Source organism: Alosa sapidissima, chromosome 4 (genome assembly GCF_018492685.1).
Source record: "Alosa sapidissima isolate fAloSap1 chromosome 4, fAloSap1.pri, whole genome shotgun sequence".
In the NCBI taxonomy this organism is placed as follows: domain Eukaryota; kingdom Metazoa; phylum Chordata; class Actinopteri; order Clupeiformes; family Clupeidae; genus Alosa; species Alosa sapidissima.
Genome location: NC_055960.1, coordinates 4,559,585 through 4,580,533, shown reverse-complemented (window position 1 = coordinate 4,580,533; position 20,949 = coordinate 4,559,585). Strand labels below are relative to the sequence as shown.

Genomic DNA, 20,949 nt, shown 5'->3' with positions numbered 1-20,949 from the left:
CCTAACTGTCTATGACGGTAACTCATAAGCAAAACCTAGCACCTATGTTAAGGTAAAGCATTACACAGAGGCTTATAATAATAAAAAAGTAAACCTATTTTTTTTAAAAACGGCACTAATCATTTAAATGGTTTTCGATGGATTGACCGTAGGTTGGAAAAGTGGAAAGAAGATTAGCTTCAAGGCTATAACTTTTTTGTTTTGTTTTAGCATGACTGTTTTTGAAGATGATCATGTGTGGTAGCTTCAACATTAACACGACTTGGTGAGGATGATATTAATAATAATACATAAATAAATGTTTAACTTTGATGACTTTGAAGGCGAAGGAAGTGTGAGAAGAATTTCTGTGTATCTATCATATGAGTTACAAGATTAAGTTCGATGGCTAACGTCACGAAGTTAAGTGTGAGTCTGCGCAGTACTGGGGGGACCAACTGAAAAATCGTTCTATTTGACTCAGTGCCCTCCCATTGAAAACGACGGAGTCTGTTCGTCCATTTCTTTTACTGTCTATGAGACACCGAGGCACCGAAGCTCGTATCACTTCCGCGAAGCAATCTGCTTCGGCTAGGGGTGGGCATATCGATCCAAATATCGATAGTATCGATACCAACATTGGTATTGGTATCGGATCGATACCAGCGTGATGGGATCGATACTGTAATTTCTATTCACTTCTAATCTAATCTAATTCTAATCTCTCAATTTGTTCAAAATGCATTGTTCCTGTTTCACCAAGGGCTAGCCTACAGTCATGCAAACACCATTTCTTTCACATATTGCATGCCCACTTTGCAATGTTTCGTTGCTGAAATATTTGTAAATTATTAACAGTGGAAATCCTAAAATCATTAGTGGTCATGGAAATGTATTCAAATTTAGCATGTTTTATTCACGTCATAAATCATGACACACTGTTCATCAGGTGTTCATCACGTCATAAATCATGACAAACGGCTTTAGTTACAAATATCAGTAGCCTATTGGTATCGGTATCGGCAATACTGGCCCTATATTTAATTGGTATCGGATCGAAACCAAATTTTACAGTATCGCACACCACTAGCTTCGGCACAATGTATCGGAGCGCGTATAAAAGTTGTAAGGTCACGTGACTGATGACGTACGAAGCTTCGGACGTCACTGAAAAGTTTAAATGGGACATTTGACACAGGGGCACCGGTGCTTGTATCAAATCCCTAAAGCGTTACGGGTTCGATAAACCTTTAAAGTCCCCAACACATATGTTTTGTTGCACAAGCACCCTTCTAAAATTGTAGCCCTACACAAGCACTTCACAATCCCCACTGTACACAATGCCCCATGTTTTCACAACCCCCACTGTTCACAATGCCCTTTATATGTTTTTTGTTATCTGACACTGCTGTGGTCATCTGCAGCAATTAGCCTACGTTATTTTGCAAAACATCAAATGAAGTCTTAAACACAACCACTATAGAGAAGCATGCAATATCAAATAATGCTAACGAATGGCAATTATGAACATGGCGGGATTTGAACCCCGGGCGTGCGCGTGCGGTATACGAACACGCTACCACCCTCCCAAGGCCATTTTGAGATTTTCACGGAAACATAGCATTATTTAAAACCAAGCACATTACATTTTCAATTCGAATCATTAGAAGCATATCAAAACTATAATGTGTATTCCAATGACTGTAGGCCTAATAGTTTTTACTCAAAAGGGAACAGAACACGTTGTCTCTCCTCTCTGTTTTACCAGTGTCAGAGAAGGGCCATTTGGTCGGCATGTGGCTTCGTCTGTGATTGTTTAATCTCTAATGAGAGCTGCCGTTATGTCTGCTAACCACCAGATGTCACTGTTTTGTATTCAATGCTTTGACGCTTCGAAACACTTACGATACAATCAGGAAGAACCTTCCAAAGCCTCGTGGGGCTTCATTCGCCCAACCCTAGAGCCTGGCCACTCCGTATTAAGTCCCATTGTACCGAATTTTGGTTGCAGTTCCACCAGATTTCCACTGGGGGCGATCGCCATGAGTGCAGAATGAATGGGAGTCAATGGAGCTAGACGGCTAAATTTGTCTCTTTCACCTGATTGTCGTTGACAAATCTCAGATTTGATTGTAGTTTGTATAACTTCAACATGGGTTATAAGTCAAAAGTTGAATGAACGAGTACTTATGTCCTTTTTTTTTCTTACAGGTTGGGTCGTTGTTGCCCATAACACGCTAGCATTGTGCTAATGAGTGACGTCATTGACACGTTTGAAAGGCTTTTTAGAACAATTAAGTGACTTTAAAAAATATAATACTCAACCAAGTGTATTTTCTTTGCCTCCCCTTTCGAATACAATATTCAAATGACTTGAAAAAAAATTATATCCCGAGAAAAGTGGATTTTGAGGGGTACAGCTCCATAGACCTCCATGCATTAATTTAACTTATATAGTGTATTTAGTATTTAGTTTTGTTAGTTTCTTTTCTTATCTTCTACTGTCTTTATTGTACAGTGGAGTTTAGTTATATGTTTATACTATACTAATGTTTACCATTTCTGTTGTAAGTGCATGTTGTGTGTTACTGTATGTCTGTATGCTACTGAGACCCTTGAATTTCCCCTTGAGGATCAATAAAGTATCTATTTATCTATCCATCTATCTATCTCATTTTGCACTCATGGACGAGCGCCCTCATGTGGAACCACAGGAGGAACTGCAACCAGTTCAGAAACCGGAAGTTTTCCGAGAGTGGCAGTTCTCCCCTTATTAGACATTCTCTGGTGTTATCAAGCTCATCTGACATAAATGCACGTTTTGTATTACCGGTATTATGTTTAAAACAACTCCATAATATTAGGTGGTCATGTTTTCCGAGTGTTTTGGACTAATAATGTGTCTCCTGGTGGATTTTTATGTCTGTCAACATTATTCACTGGTAATGGTTCATGAAAGTCTTGATTTAAAGTTCTATAGGCTAACAGTGATTAAAATTCACTCTTTTTTTTTCTTTGATTGACAGGGCTGACCCCCAAAACGGACTTTGAAATATGCCTGCCTTCATGGAAGTATCACATGCATTTTATACTAGGCTATCTATTTAAAAATAAAGAAAACATCAAATAAATAATTATGTCGAACTTTTTTATTTTATTGCATGGCTTTTGATGGCCATTTAATATAGACTGTCTATATCAGGCCTAAAGCTGTTAACAGAAGGTGTGACTTTCAAGTAAGTAAATACAAACTTTGAGTTATTAAAAGTTTGTACAAGCAGAGTATTTTAAAAATCAACTAGTAGTTTTTTTGGAATTTTGGTTACATAACCCAAACATTATGTAACTTTAACTAAACAGTTGTGTCAACATAACCCAACATATTGGTTCATTTTCAACCCAGTTGTTGGGTTAAATTTAGTAACCCAATTTGCTTGGTTAAGATAACCAAGCAAAGTGTTGGACCCCATTTTACTCAGCGGCTGGGTTGAAAACAACCCAGTTTGGATTGTTAACCCAGCATTTTTTAGAGTGTATATACAAACCCCTTAATTTCACTTAACTTTCACCTTATAATAATAATAATCCATGCCTTACTGTTTAAAACCCTTAAGTAGTTTATAAGTAGAAATGTGCATAGATTAAGGTTGATTAAGGAGAAAAGCCTGCTGAATTTACCCCTACTTTTTTGATTTCCCCCTTAATCAAGGAATCCCTGACACCTTAAAATAAAATTAAGATATACTGAAAGTGTCCTTAAATACCCCTTAATCACAACAAATAAAGGGAACCCCTGACCTGACACCTTACATGTAGATTAAGGGGTCACACCTTAAAATGGCATTTTAAGCAGCCTAAGTGGTTTTGGTATCTTTTCAGGGGTAATTTGAGTACATCACGTTTCATAGTGATTGTAGGCCTAGTTCATGTAGATCTTCATGTCCAACAACTTGAGTAAACTTGGGAATTTACACATGCATATCCTTCTTTCACTATCTTATACCAAGCAAATCCAGTTCTTTATTTAAGCTTAATGTATATGTTTAACCTTTGTTGTAGCATGTTTTTCACACATTCTGACAGCAAAGCACATGAATGCTCACATTTGGAAAAATAATCACAGGGTCAGTCCCTATTATTCCCAGATCACATGAACGTACCAAAAAGACTGTAGGCAAAGACTGTAGGCTCCGCCTATTCACAATCTGCTTCTTTTTGGACTCTTCCCAAGTAAGAGACAGTGGAGCTGTGAGACAGACATGTTCTATTAAATTCTCTGCAGGCGACCCTGCAAATGTCTAGATCATTTATGATCTCATTAATGTGTTTGTTAGTCTACACCTCTTCTCTCTTTCTCTCCGGCTCTCTTCCAGGCACACACGCACGCACGCACAAGGCACGTTTCTAGGTAGGCTATTAGTAGAAATGCATGGAGAAATGGTCAAATGTTGGCTCCACCCACCTGTTGCTCCCACCAATTTGAATAGACCTCTGAAGTTTGCCTATAAGGAACCAAAGCTGCCGCTTTTGGAGAGCTGGCTGTTAGCTCTAGCAAAAATTAGATTTTACGATTAAACATTTACAGTATAGGCTAGGCTATTTTACATGTTTAGGCCTCCTACAGACCTTATGTTTACACAGTGGAATTGACTGATCAGTAAGTAGGCCTACTTTAGAGAAAAATAGATGCATAATTGAAACAGTGGTGAAAAAGACAAACAAAACAATCAAAAGATCAACAAGTGTTTGATCTGGCACAAGTTCACCTGTTTTAGGATGCACATGAACCCCACTAAAACCCTGCTCATTTATCTGCTCAAGACCATTTGAGTAAAATATGATGCAGGCTGTCAAGACAATTTTCATGATCAGCTTTAAATGACATAATCAAGGTGAGGTAATTAATTTAGGGCATAGGCTAGCTTATCTTTGTCAAGTCAAAGTGCTTTAGAATTAGAAAAGTGATTTGCAGCTAGAAAAGTGCAAATAATTGATAATTATCAAACAAAAAGAGTAAAACAAATAAGATATTGTGACAATAATAGCCTACAATGTTAAAGGCAGATAAAATATGGATGTAGTTGACAAAAATAATATAATTTAATTAACTCGAAGTGGCAGAACAATGTTGAAAAAAATGAAACATCATAAATTAAATTAAAAAAACATATAAAAAGGAGGAAAATATATTCAGTCTGAAGTAAACGCAAGAGAAAAAAGATATGCTTTTAAATAGGTGGGGCAGGATTTAATATGGGATAACAAATACAATTGAAGAAAACAAGCCTAGTTCAACTACTGCAGCAAAACGCTCAGATTCTCATTGCTTCAGAGCCGTTTGTCTCCAGCTCTCCATTGGTTAATGTAATGGCGAACTCTAGTGGCCAAATCTTAAATCAGACCATACGTCACGCATTCTGATTTGAAAATCTCATGTGGGGCTCCGCCAGACCGAATACCACACCTATTTGGTTTCAACACCCTCTTTGATTGTTAAATTTGTCTTATGATCAAATACATGATCTCTGAAATGTGTGTGTGCAGTTTTGGTTTCTGTGGCCCTGAACAGCCAAACCCAATGACAAATAGGAAAACACAACAACAAATCAAACATCACAACAGCAAATCTCAAAACACACACAGCAAATCAAAAATCACAATGGAAAAACACAAAACACAGCAGCAGTCAAAAATCACATTGGAAAATCATGGAACAAAAATGGCATTAGTATAGCTTAAATGAATAAAATGTAGGCTATGAATAAATTATGAAATATGGCCTATAAATAGGCTAGGGTATATAGGCCATACTCTTTTGATCCCGTGAGGGAAATTTGGTCTCTGCATTATCCCACTTCGTGAATTAGTGAAACACACTCAGCACACAGTGAGCACACAGGGAGGTGAAGCACACACTAATCCCGGCGCAGTGAGCTGCCTGCAACAACAGCGGCGCTCGGGGAGCAGTGAGGGGTTAGGTGCCTTGCTCAAGGTCACTTCAGCCGTTCCTACTGGTCGGGGTTCGAACCGACAACCCTCCGGTTATAAGTCCGAAGCACTAACCAGTAGGCCACGGCTGCCCCTATAGTGACCCCTAAATAAATGTATCTATACAGTTTGGTCATGAAAACTGATAATGGATTTCTGCAATTATCTTTTTATTTTTTTATTTCTGTCTTCATAATTCATTTCTGTATTTCTACATTTCTTCATTTATGTCTGTATTTCTACAATTTCATTAATTTATTTATGTATTTCTACATTACTTCATTTATTTACTTCTGTAGATGAGATAAGCGGATGTAACCCCACTGAATGCATAATCGATTAATTCGGCAAAATAGGCAAAACCAATCCATTATTTAACCTTACATGATACAGATTGCTGTCTGTAATGTCTTCTCTTTGTCCTGTCCCCATTTAACAGTGTGATTTTGCGATCAGAGGCCAGGCGCATTGTTCAAAAGAGTTGTTCTCAGGGATGTGGTGAATGTCAGGTGATAGGTAATGTCTAATTTCATTCAATTTCACAGTGATCATGGAGGATAACCTGGTTAACACCAGACCACTTCTCAAGTCTCAATTGCAAACAGGTTCATGTAGTTCTCCCAGGCTACATGGAGGGTGTTCTGATGAAGAATCTATTGTTCTGATGAAGAATCTATTGCAAACAGGTTTGTGTGGTTCTCCCAGGCTACATGGAGGATGTTCTGATGAAGAATCTATTGTATGCTATCATCATCTCTTATCATGACTTTTCTAGTACTAAGGGTGTATACCTTACCAAAAAACATTGTCCCCCCGATGATACCGATCAACACCCCTGGCTCATGGACTATGTAAATCTTCACTGATTTATTTACACATTAACTAACATTAATTAAAATTAGGGGTGGGCGATATGGACAAAAAATAATATCTCGATATTTTTTGTGATTTTGACGATAACGATAATTAACGATATAAAAAAATGTTTTGTTAAAGTCTGAGTTACTTTACCGCTAATTATTTATGAATAGCATCATTACAACTAGAGAATGTAATTCCAGGGAATTACGAGTGCATGAAAATGACGCTAGGACAGACATGGTGGTTGCACAGCTTAATAAAAGTTGATAGTTTAAAAGTAGACAGTTTAAAAGTTGAATATAGATTGGGAGTTGATCACACTAGTTGACTGAAAAGCCCAGGCTGCCAAACACGGAGCGCACAATAGGCCTACTTTCACTTTCTGTGGGTATTCATTACGTGAAAGATAATTAGTAGCAAAACAGCTATCAAATATTACATGGCAGTGAGTTTTGTTTTCAAATGTTTTCATGCATGTCTAGATAACGGGTGAATGTTTAGGAGACTCGTAAATCCTCAAATTTAGGCTGCGCAAAGCAGTATTCAAGTCAGCTATAGGCCTTTATTTCTTGTGAGACATAGGCCTACTTTTCGTTTGGAGTGGAATGGGTAGGCTATGTTCAATTTGGGATTTAATTTACGTTTGGACTGTTTGATTATATTGCTAAATATCGGGACTGATGACCACTGAAATCTGTGGGGTATTTAATGGCTCACTATTAAGTTTCATGTAGTGTTGGGATTTCGATTGCCATCCACTTATTGCGAGATAAGGTAGCCTATCCGCTTTCATTCATAACGTGTGCTGTGCTGCAAGGGAAACCTTGTTCCGTATAGCCAAAGAGGTCTAAGATAGCCTAAATGTAGTTATTTTTAAAATTATGCATGATTTACAGGTCCATGCCTGAATTTATTCAACACATTCACTTAATTTTGAAAATATTTTGTTTAATATCGATTAGAAGGAGAAGGCGGAGAATGTTTATATTGTGCAATCGGGTGTTGGCAGCTTCCCATCGTCGGAGACCGCCATACACTTGGGAATGACCAAGGTCTCGGCAGTTTTTTTGTCAAATTTGGCACTTCACTGTAGAGCTTGATTTCGGGAGCGTAGCCTACCTATGTTCTCCGGGTCCTATGTTCCCTGCTTTGTATGGGACCGGGGAACATAAGACCCTTTTTTAAAACCCTAACCATAACCATAATCCTAACCCTAACCCCAACCCCGAGCGGGGAACATAGGACCCGGGGAATAGGGATGACCCCCGTTTGGGTTAGCTGCGAGAAAGATGCAGAAATGGATGCTTAGGAGGTGAAACAGAGGCTGGCCTCTTGTGACTGGCGTTTTAGTTGTACCGGCAAAGAAAGCAGTCTGAGGTGTGGAAAAGTTTTGTGCATAATGAGAATAATGAGCCAGTGGTTATGTAAAATCCAAAGGATGCAACATTCTGTAGAACGACAGGGAATTCGTTGCTGATAAGGCATGCTGATCAAGGCTGTCAGTGCCCATCAGGATCACATCGTTTGTTAGGCTACAGCAACTAAATCAAACCCTGCAAAGGTGAAACAAATGGTTGAGAAGAAGTGTGTCAGCTTTCGCTGTAAAGACATTAGGCCTTTTAATATCGTAAATGGCGAGGGGTTTGAAAAGCTGGCGCAATAACTAATTAATGTCAGGGCTGCATGGGAGGGTTCCCGCAAACTTCAGAATGCTGAGAGGACTTGGGCTATTTTATTTCTTTGTTCCAACTTCCAAGTGGCCTAGGCTACGTAGTCATGAATAAATGATGTCAAATGTTACTCATTCTTGACAAAAGGCAAAAGAGCTGCGTGCGTGCGGACATTTGAATAATGTCGGGCTGTAAACGGGTTCGGGCTTTTAAAAAGCTGTCAGTCTCGGGCTCGGTCAGGGCTCGGGCTGATTTCGGGGCTCGGGTCTTGTCAGGGTTTGAAGAATTATGACGAATGATAGACCTGGCTGTTGCCCCGAGTAGCCTACTCGTTGTCGGATGCCTATCCCAACAAACAAGCCATCGCATATCTATCCATAAATTGCAGGAACGTCTGTCTGTCTGTCTGCGTGTCGTTGGTCCGTTCGATTTCAAACTTGGCAGGTGACTTGCTACTGGCATGAGTATTGTCTTGCTACATTGTTTGGATATAAAAAGCTAAATATATCCTTATATATAGGTAAAAGAACACGTTGGCTTTCTCCGCTCTACCATAGCCACCCTCTCACACAGCACTGCGCGCAGGACCAGAGAGAGGATAAGCGGAGATTTGGCAGCACTAAATCACGGTTAAAATGCAAGATGTTTGATTATCATCTCTGACCTCAACAATAAAGACTTCCTGTATGTTTGCTTGCATAAAATGATTAAGCGGATTTTGCAACAACACACCAACAAACACGGGTAGTGGCTATTCAAAATTACATGAAAAGTATGTGTAAACTGACGCTTTGAATAGCAGGCTACATTGGACTTTAGACTTTGAATAAACAAACTACAATTCCGACTGCAAGGTCCAAATTAAAACAAGGATAGGCTAATGGTCCAGAATTTAACGTTTCAGAAGACGTGCCACACAGCAAGACAACAAGTGGCAGACAGAGCAACGTCACTTATGCTACCAAAAACTGCTTTTGAGTCACATCGTTGCAAATGTCAAACGATCACAAAATGGCTTGTCTTCACTATCAGAAAAGTTATGCAATAAGCTAGACCTATAGCCTTAACTCAAAACATTTGTTATGCCATTCTGATCTGTAGAAATCATAGTGATGGGGACGAGACCGCCTATGCCGAGTCCGAGTCAAGACCGAGTCTTTGAAGGGTCGAGACCGAGTCGAGACCGAGTCTGTTGGTTTTCAAATACAGTCGAGTCCGAGTCAAGACCGAGTCTTTGAGGAAGCAAGTCCGAGTCGAGACCGAGTCCTTTAGGAGTCGAGACCGAGTCGAGACCAAGACCATAAAAGAATTTCAGTTATTTTTATATTCATAATTTAATATCACCCCAGTTAATAATCAACAGTTAGGCCTACAGACTAATGTAACGACCCTCTCTTGTGCAGGTGTTAATTGTGATGATAATGTATGACTCCACACGAACTCTTCTCACTGTTTTTATTTCTCTCCAGCAGACTAGTTCTGACTGCTAGCATTGTCTATGCTATTCCTGAACATAGATAAAATAATGCATAGCTTGTTCAATTCAGTTTAAACAAACATAAAATCATGCAGAAGAAACAACATACAGAGTTGGCACACGTTTCACACGTTGTGATCGTATAGTTTTTTTCCATTGAATTCACAACAAGCAATGATTCATTAACAGTATAAACAACGTACCTGCATTCACAAATAAAACAAAGAATCCACTGAGATTAGACGATGACGACTGCATACCCAAATCTACAGTATAAACGTAAAAAGGAAATCAAGAAATTGCAAGTGTTTTCTTCATAAAGCTAGCTAACATAACGTGGCTGCCGCCAAAAAGACGTAGGCCACAATGGCTCAATTAGATACCATCTTAGACAACACTCTAGCATTACTTGCAGAAATTATCTATTAATACAACTTATGTATATACATATTTGAACCAGTGTGGAAGACAAACATGTTATTTTATATTAAAACACAAAATTATTCACGGAGCACTCTCTATGCACAGCTTACCTCCAGCAGACTAGTTCTGACTGGAGTACGGGAAGCGCAAATGCTCAAAATATTGAAATGCAAAGTAGAAATGAAAATACAATTGCAGTCGCAATGTCTCATGTTTTAAACTCATGTGAATGGGTACGACATATGAAAACATTTTAAACATAAAAACCAGTGTATATAAAAATAGAGATTACAATAACAATGTAATATCATAATTTTGAAAGAATTCACTTTATGTAGGTGAGGTTATTTTCAACTCTGTTACACTAAGCTAGATTGGGAATTGTTTAGAGGAGCAGTCTTAACGTCTTAATATGGACTATGCTGACCTACAGACACTCACCGGCAGCAGAGCCATAGAGATAAATAAACGGCTCTGACGGCAGTATCTTTGCATTGCACCATGGGATGTCATATTCAAATAATGCCGGTCCAACATTGCATTTTATTATTATTGTTGTTATGTGTTGTCTGTTTTTTTATATGAACATAAAAAATGCGTTGGTCTCGAGGACTCGGTCTGAAATTACGAGTCCTTCTCCTCCCACTGTGGTCCGAGACCAAGTCAAGACCGAGTCTTTGAAGGAACGAGTCCGAGACGAGACCGAGAAAGCAGAAATTGGTCTCGAGACCGGACTCGAGTCCGAGACCGGACTCGAGTACTACATCACTAAGAAATCACATGCAGTCATGCCTAAATTCTGCTTTCTCAAATTCTCACAATCTGTTTGATCTACTGCCCTCTGGGAAGAGGTACAGAAGCCTGCGCTCCCGCACTACCAGACTCACCAACAGCTTCATACACCAAGCCGTAAGGATGCTGAACTCTCTCCCTCCTCTCCCCCCTCCACCCTCAGCTACATAACATCCTGGACATTGGACCCAAAATGGCCGCCTGCACTACTCCACTTGCACACTTGCACACTTGTACACTTTACAACTGGTGTTGTTGTCCTGAAAACACAACACTTCTGCTGCTCTTACATAACTTGCACCACTATGCCACTTTCTTCTTACTTAGGTCAAACAGAACTACCCAAGCCTTTTATTGGCCTGTATTTGCACTAGTATTTTTATTGACTGTCTATGCACAATTTCAACCACATTTTGCTGCTCTTATTTTTTTTTCATTATTATATGTGCCCTCTTATTTACTTATTTACTTACTTTTTTGTTTACTTGAATGTTATGTTTGTCTGTGGACCTAAATTGGTAAAATATGTCTTGTCTTCACCGTGGGATAGTGAGAAACGTAATTTCGATCTCTTTGTATGTCTGGAACATGTGAAGAAATTGACAATAAAGCTGACTTTGACTTTTTGACTTTGACTTACTGCACATTAATTATAGGCTAATATATTTTAATATTCAGTATACGTTATTGAATGCTTAGCTGGAATGATATTTTTCCCTATTATCCTATTGTTAAAGCAGGCATACCTGCGGGCATGTAATCGGGCTACAGGTTTTCTACAGGAATGGCATATGTTTGAATGGGCACTGCACTAGTTGTATTAAACTCGCGATGTGTGCCGATCGAGTTGTTGGCAAACAATTTTAAGCGTCAGCAAATGTGCACCGATGTGTGTATTCAGTTCGTTTTATTGGAAACAAGCAAGAGAACACATCAAGTTGTCTAATGTTATAGGAAGCGCCAGAGATTGCTGAGATTCTCTGAAGGTTACGTCACACGATGCGAATAAACCGTTTCCATCAACTTTATTCGCATTATACCTTATGCGCATCGAGAGTTAATCCACCCCCCTCTAGCGAATCAAATATAGATGCGCATTAGGATTTTTGATGCGCATTTCACGTGTTTCCAACCGGGATTTCTTATTCGAATAGATTAAATGTGCATTAGGAAGTTGGATGGAAACACGCTAAATGAGTTTACGGAAGTAGCATTGAGTTACATCAATATGCTAACTGATTCCATTATCCCAACTGTAAAGATCCGAAGCTTCCCTAACCAGAAGCCATGGGTGGATAGAGAAGTGAGAACGGCATTAAAGACACACACCATCACTTATAATGCTGGGCTTATTTCAGGGAATATGACGGATTACAAAGCAGCATCATATAGTTTACGTAGAGCTATTAAAGATGCTAAGCGGCGCTATAGAGACAAAGTTGAAGCTGATTTCTTGGAGGGTGATCCAGCACGAGTGTGGAAAGGACTCCGAACCATCACTGGCTTTGAAATAAAGTCCCCTCCTATGATGAATGTGAGTAAAGGCCTCCCTGATTAACTTAATGCTTTTTATGCTCGCTTTGACATGAAAAACACTGACTATCTTGCACTAGCTGCAGCATGTGAAGCAAATGAGGATGCACCTTTCTGTGTCTCTGAGGTCGATTTGAGCAATGCCTTTAGGAGGGTTAATTGTAGAAAAGCTGCTGGACCCAATGGAATTTCTAACAGGGTTTTGAAATCCTGCACTGCTCAGTTAGCTCCTGTGTTCACTTTAGTGTTGTCACAATACCAAAATTATGACTTCGATATGATACCTGCCATAAATATCACGATGTTCGATACTGAAATGATACTATGGCGAAATCCTAAGATATCTGAAAAAGAAAGGACTCATACCTCCTCCAAGTGTGAGTCATTTGTGTTGAATTCGGTGCAGTTTTGTAGTGTGCAGGTCAATTCTGGGTTCTAAACTTCTAAACTTCCTACAGAATTATTATTTTGTCAGTAAAATAGTAGGTCTACTTTATTGATTGTTATAGTTCATTTACAATGTGTTGTGTTTTGGCGATAATGTAGCTTTAGCCAAACTAGGCTAGATCAAGGTCAGTTTTGAAATTACTGCATGCAAATCACTGAATGCCATGCAGAGGGGCCTAATCTTTAGGCCATCTGATGTACAGTATAGGCTACCCTAGGCCTTCCCGTGTTCAAGGGATTTCTTTGACAGTTGCAAAGGGAAAAATGTGAGGATAGTCTTCTTTGAGCCCAGTGTACAAGTATGACGTTACAACCAGGTCTTCGCAGTGGTGGAGGAAGTACTGAACCTCAGTACTTAAGTAAAAGTACAAATACACAGAGAAATATTTACTTTAGTAAAAGTAAAAGTACCACAGTGACAACCCTACTTAAGTACAAGTAAAAAGTACCTGCTTTTAAATGTACTTTAAGTATTAAAAGTAAAAGTATTTGCATAATGATTTATTCTCTTAATATCTATATTCTAAAAGGAAAAATCAGTATGGGCTGTGGCATTTTAATTAAGCTAGTTTTAGGTTATACTCGACTAGATAGTTTTAAGTTAATGCAATTGTGCTTACCATCTGTGGCCCAGTTTACATTCTGACCTACAATTCTAGAGACTGTAATTCTGGTTATCTAGTAGGGTGATCTGCTGAGTAATATCATTCAGCAAAACACGAGAGCCTGAAGTTTAACGGGGTAGACAAGGGAAACGTCGGGTGGATCGTAATGCCAATTATGCTGATTGAACAGAAAAGTTGCTGAGAAAGGTGTCTTTATGATTAAGTTCAGTTTCACTTGCGCAGACGCATAGACATTGAATGAGCGCTCACGTTACTACCCCTCAACTGTAGGCTATGCATCTTTATTTAATCACACACAATTAAGGAATATTTCCTAATCTGGAAAATGTTATGTCTTTTCCGGCCACCGGTTCATTAATAGTCTACCATTCATTTGTGCCGCAAATGATCAGACGTGTGACAGAAGCATGGGCATAGCCTGTAACTTCGCTGATCCGCGGATAGCAATCTCATCGGAGAGGAGGCCCTAACGCTGCAGATAACAGACAGAGAAAGGCACAGAACACAGTTGCATGTACAGTGTAGCCAAGGGTCTGGTGAATATAGCCTACCGAATGCAGATGGCTACAAGCTCACGCTTTGCCTGGTCTAAGCTTGTTTCTAAGAATGCACGTAGCGCTCCAGAATCTTTGGTAGCAACCCGTTAGTAAAACAAACGTGTTTGTCAGAGAGAAAAAAAAAACTGATCATAAAATGTATCGTAAAAAGGAACGATGGTGTTGTAGAAATGTAGCGGAGTAAAAGTACAGATAATTGCTGTAAAATGTAACGAAGTAAAAGTCAAAAGTATGCACTATACATTTTACTTAAGTAAAGTACAAATACGTGGAAAATTTACTTAAGTACAGTAACGAAGTATTTGTACTTCGTTACATTCCACCACTGGGTCTTCTTCAGATAGGCCTACACCATTACCTGTTGCAATATATCTGTGCGCATTCCTACATTATGTCTATTTCTTTGATAACACGATTTGCTACCATGTAACAGTAAGCTGGTTTATTATTAGGACTCATGCTTTGGTGGTATTATATGCTGTGGGCTTTAATTAGCGCATTTCGGGTAGCCTATCCTACATCTGGGCAATAATTATTGAACAAATTGCAGTCTACATGCCATGACAAATATTACCAGTAGTACTGACCAAACATGAAATAGATTGTTTACAAGTTATGGTAATGTTATTCTGGCGTGAACATTGCGCTTTCATCTCGTTAGCACCCTATGATTACAACTCGTTATGTCTCGTCAAAATGATTACAGCTTGTTATGTCTCGTCAAAATTCATTGATGAAGGAAGGTTCGCTTTATCCCAGAGAACCATATCATTTCACTTAGGCTAGACTAAAACAAGAAGATAAGAACTTGGCACTAACCATGAAGGCTAGTCGTGTTTTCTATAGCATATTCGTTAACCTGTAGTTCTTTGAACTCTTTAAAAATGTTGGGATATGTCTGCGAGTTGTTTAGCCAAGTTCCATGCGTAGCCTACTGCTTTTAAATTACTTTGAAACATATTTTACAAACGGGCCTCTGTGTACCTGATGGCTTGCTTTCAATATTCGTGATGTATTTGAAATAGTTCCAGATTTCACCTTTTGTTTTATCCACAAGGCCGAGGACTGTTAACCTGACTCTCGCCAGATGAATTTCGGAGTCAGGTTAGAGCCACGGTTGTCAAACTGGGGTACGCGTACCCCCAGGGGTACGTAGACTGATTTCAGGGGGTACGCGAAAAAATATCTAAGTCACAGGGTTGCCAACTTTGGGTGTTTGGCTGGAGTGAGATTTTGTGAAGTCATAGTGCGTTACATTTTTCCCTAAACCTAATTTAAAAAATGTCTGCCCCCTGACTCTTTTGCTATGTATAATCCCTGATTTAGGCTTATGTAAAAAAAACTAATAGAATTGAAAAGTTTCATCAAAATGTACAAATAATTTATTGATTGCACTTGAAAACAACCACCATTGTTTTTACCCTGTGGCATGGGAGGATTATGAGCCTCTGCGCCCCTGGGCATAGACATGAAAAGGGGTGCCCTGCCCACCTGAAAAAGGTAGTAGCTCAGCCATTCTAGCGGGGTCTGGGGGCATGCCCCCCGGTAGAAAAAAATTAAAAATAACCCCTGATGACCTCTGGCGAGTTTTGTGGAAAGAAATGGACAGATTGAGACAAATATGAATGTGTGTAGTGTACGTATGTATCAGGGATGGAAATAAAATATTTTTTCCACCTACCATTGTGGCTGGCGGATTCCAAAATCTACCAGCCACTCAACTTTTTTACCAGCCACTAGAGATGTATGAACATTTGATGAAAAAACATGACCAAAATGATCACGGTTATTGGTATTATTGCGATATGATTAAAATGTGCTGACTTTTTTTCTAAACATAACATCAATGTTGGACAGAACTCATAATTGGCCTGTCCTTCATGCACAGTAGCAACAAAACTAAAGATCAACAGAACAGCACTAGTGTCATAAAAGTGGTGTGGCTCCTTTAAAACACAATCCACTGGTGTGAGTTCTGGAGCCATCCAACTTTATCTAACTATATACTCATATATCATCCAATTTTAATATTATATCTAGGCTATATTTAACATTTATTTTCTATTTGGCCTGTTATGAAATCATGCATTGCCCAATTTAAGCACACTTTTTAAGACACTTAAATACAGTACATGCATGCTTAGCATTTTGTGAAAATAAAAATTATGGCTACATAGACAAACTCTTAGCCATGAGCTGTATATCCTCTGATTTTAATATTTACAGATATATAGGTATTTAAGCACAGCTCAGTTTTAAGACACTTAAAGCCCAAAGTTGGAGACAATATAGAAATTTGCTACCATTTCAAAACCGGATTAGGCCTACTCTGGAACGTCTTATTGTACAGGGGATTGTATTACACCTTTTTGTTCGGTAAGCTCTGCTGTTTATTCTGGGTTACGGTTTGTAGTTGAACAAAAAGTTTGTGAGATATTCCACCCAGGGACGTGCACAGGAATTTTTAGGGGCAGTTGCTCTGACCTCAAAAAAGCCCCCCCCCCCCAAAAAAAAAAAAAGAAAAAAAAATCACAGGCTTTAACAAAACTAGATACGCGCGCTGCTGTAAACTACAATCGGATTTTTTTGTATACCCCTGTTGTCTCAATGATAATAACATCTCATTTCAGACTATATTTCAGAGTTTGCCGTTCATTTGCATTTTAATATAACATTTTGTAATTTTTGGCGAAGACATGCATTCCGTTAGGGATATTGAACATATTGAACATTCTCTAACCATCGATTTCGAATTGGTGCAGTTTTCAGCACAAAAACTCATTTTATTCTTTTCCTGGACAGCACTGCTCTATGCTGTTCTATAGTGCTTTCTGCCTCTTAGTTGCGCACGCATGTTTTCATGACGTTGCATAGAAATCCATGTAGGCCTATATGAAGGACTGAGAATAACAGGGTCTTTATTAAAATATTGTGAACTCCCAGGGATCCAAAGACGCGAGGAGAGTGATTTCCAGCAGACGGTTTCTTTTATTAACTTATAAAGCCTCAAACTGAGGTACTCAAAATGCAACAAAAACTTCTTCAATCCTCTCTGGATCTCGAGTCTGGAAGGTGGACGGGCCCTCTTGGCTGATCCGCAGTCCACTCCGATCTTCAAAATTCCTGGGCACAAACAATCACACTTGAAGCAGGTTAAACAGACAACGTACTGCCTTAAACCAAGGTCAAAAGCTGTATGGGATTTACTTCCACAACCCTGCTTCCCCCTTTGTCTCTCTAGCAACAGGTCTTTTCAGGTGCTGTTCAGAGCCAATCTAACCATTTGCAGCTGGACTCCAATTAGTGGATGTGCTGACGTCCCTAGTCTCCAGAGCACCTCCCCAGGGTCCTAGTGCCCCTCCAGCATAGCCCCGGTGCAGTACACGCCATCCACCACCTTACCCAAGGGGATCCGGCGACGGTTTGCCCTAGTGGGACAACAAGAGCAGCTTGGGGTACCACAATATATACACACAAAGAAGTAAAACACTGAAATACAGCACTCAATCACCTTAACTACTGAGTGTAAAGTCTCTGTCTCATCTGCTGGTTGGCTTTTTCGTAGCCAACCCTGCAGTGATGTGCTGCCCTTTGCTGCCTCCCTGAATTGTCTCTCCCTCTCTTGAATCCGCCTCTTTTCAGTGGGCATCTTGGCTTCAAACAATAGCCTAGGATTTAGGCAATTAATCATTTTGAATAAAATAATTAATGTGATGCATTACATCCATCATTCATTCTTCTTGCTAAAACTAAATGTGAGAAACTAACTATCAGCAAACATGTAGCTTAGTTTGCCTAATGCCTACCAAAAAAATAGTAGGCCTAGCCTAGGCTATGTGATAACGGGCTGCTTGCAAGCTGTCCTGTCTGATTATTTAGGCTAAAAGTGACAAACTCATAACCTGACCCTAGCCAGATGAATGTCGTTCCGCTTAGCTCCGCCTAGCTTCACTCACATCCATCTGGGACCTCTTCCATTGAGAGTGATTTCTCCAACCAACTTTATGGTTTAGCCAATCAGGACGCAGGACGGGAGTTTCATAGATGTGACATAGCGTAGAAGCGACTGTGAGTCAGTTATTAGCGTCACGGGTTGGCTTCGATGTGAGTGGTTGAAGTAGCACGTCAATAGATGACGGACAAGTGGCTTATTCAATCATATGCAAGCATTTTTTCATTAGGCCCAGCCTTCTGAAGCAACACTTCAATGGATCGGTTCCAGATGGATGAGTGGAGCTAGGCGGAGCGAAATTCATCTGGCTATTGCCAGGTTAACAAACTCAGCCTGGATTTATGGAGATTTTAATTCATTTCATAAACTTGATGATGATGATCGTTCGTTTGTTATACATCACAAACTCACCTTTTCCGACAACGTTGAGTCGTCTCACCCGACAACCGCGACAATCTCCTTCTAGGGCTGCTGCCGCTCATGCAGGCAGCTCAGGTGCCGGTCGCGTGCAGCGCCGCAGCCACGTAAACAAGAGTTTGCCCTTCCCCTAGGCCTACTGACTTTCACTTTCGGTGCCCGAATGGAAGTCAGTGAGGCTTTGCGATTTTTTTTATCTAGGCCTATGTGAAATTTTGCATCCACTGTACGATTTATTTATGTATTTTTCTTTCCCCTCGGAACGGCAACGTGAGTCGAGAAGGGCATATGGGCAGTTACCCGTGCAACCTGTGCACGTCCCTGATTCCACTTATATGAATTGAGATGAGCACAGAGTTGTAGAGTATGCTAATATGATTATTTCTTGAAAGTTAATTCTCTCGCGAACCGTTTATCACAGCAAATAGCGGCTATAGCACCGTATAGGCTATGCGTAGGCCTACAGTAGCCTAAATTGAGTTATTATGACCGCCGCGCAGCGAAGCTCGGGGGGTCCAGTCCAGCGAAAGGAGGGTAGGGCAGACAGAGTTTTCTGTGAATATCTCGAAAACCGTAGGGTTTAGGACAGGGGTCTCAAACACCCGGCCCGCGGGCCAAATCCGGCCCGCGTCCTGCCCAATTCCGGCCCGCGACGAATGACAAAATAATAATGTAATCCGGCCCTTCAGGCTATTAATTGCGACAAACAACGATACTGATTAAAATAGACGATAGATCCAGGTACGGTGACAAATCTCATTTGTAGGCCTACTCTGCTCCACTATGTGCAAGACATCCAGAGCTTGATTCAAACCCAAAATCGCTGCGCAAAGTTTTCAGGAAACACTTGTATTACACGCGAGAAACACAAAGACGTGCATTTGTAATGACGCGGAAGCGATGCAGGCCATAGTGTTGCAGAAATTGAAGCAGAAATTAAGCAGAAATAGCCAGGCCTACACCAAATGTTGAAAAACGTTCACGTGTGATGAAGTCTTAGGTAAGCTATGTTATTCACCTATTCTAATTCTGAAGGAGAATATCCTTTTGGAGATTATGATCTGTGAATGGAGGTGCGTGTATACAACGGTGTCCACTAAGCATACCATGCTTGTTTCGACCCTCTGCCCAACATAGCTTGGAGGTTGCAGTGGTAATCGTGATGATAGTGTCCGTAATGGATGTGGTACAGACAGCAGGGCTAGTAGAAATAGGGCTCTAAAGAACTACAAAGTCACCCGCAATATGATGCGAACTTCTGGGTACTGCAGATTACCCGCGATAGTAACTGTTTGACCAGAATACTTTATTGTAGGCCTATATTGTAGTAATCTATTACTAAACCACAACATCGTAGGTACATCTTAGGTTTTTTTCTGTTAATTTGTTATGTGGGTAATATGAAAAAAGGAAAGTAAACCTGCTTAAATATGTTCATCCAGTATTTACTGAAAGGTGCATAATTTGAGATGCTTGCCATCCAGTGACAAATTAGATGGGTAAATTTACCCCCTTCATAAACTTTTGTTTTACTCAAAGATTTTTACATTTACAGTATAACTTTATCTCTGACCACTTTCAAGCCATGGCCTTTTAAATTTTGATATAAAAATCCAATGGTGTTGCTTTCTTAACCCTGATGCCTAGTTTGCCAGATTTAAAAAAGTTATGAGAGGAAATATTTTTATTTGGTGTGAAACACACACACATACCTGTTTTTTATGTTTTTCATTTATTTTATAATTTGTATTAATATTTATTTTATCATTATTTTATTTATAAACTAAGGTTGCTAGCACAGGTGTCTAAAACTAGATAAAAACACTTGCACTTTCTTTTTGCAGTTTTGTATGGTATTTGAAAAAAAGAACATTGCATTTTCAGCCGGCCCTCCAATCAGATGACGTTGGCAGAATTGGCCCCCAGCTCATTTGAGTTTGAGACCCCTGGTTTAGGAGGACCATTTTTTTTTTGTATGTTGATCGTTGATCTCAAGGGGCCATGTCAACCCATTCCATAACCACTCATTTCATGTATAGCGCCACCTAGTTAAACACAAAAAAGTAAAAATGAGGTGTTGTAATTGAAGGTATCTGTGACCTAACATAGTCAAAACTGCACGAAATTGGAAGTGTAGGATCATTATGACACCCTCTGTATGCACGCCAAGTTTTGTGGAATTCCATTCATGGGGGGCCACACAATAAATTAATTTATGTTACTATAC

General features: G+C 39.7%; 1 long non-coding RNA gene across 1 annotated transcript; it reads right to left on the bottom strand.

The window, feature by feature from the left end:
• Positions 1-1,524: 1,524 nt before the first annotated feature.
• LOC121706898 lies at positions 1,525-20,080 on the bottom strand. The gene is made up of 4 exons (XR_006031197.1): positions 20,070-20,080; positions 12,691-12,693; positions 12,588-12,593; positions 1,525-1,944 (listed from the first exon to the last, which is right to left on the bottom strand). It is a non-coding gene; the product is annotated as an uncharacterized LOC121706898 (long non-coding RNA).
• Between the last annotated feature and the right edge of the window lie 869 nt (positions 20,081-20,949).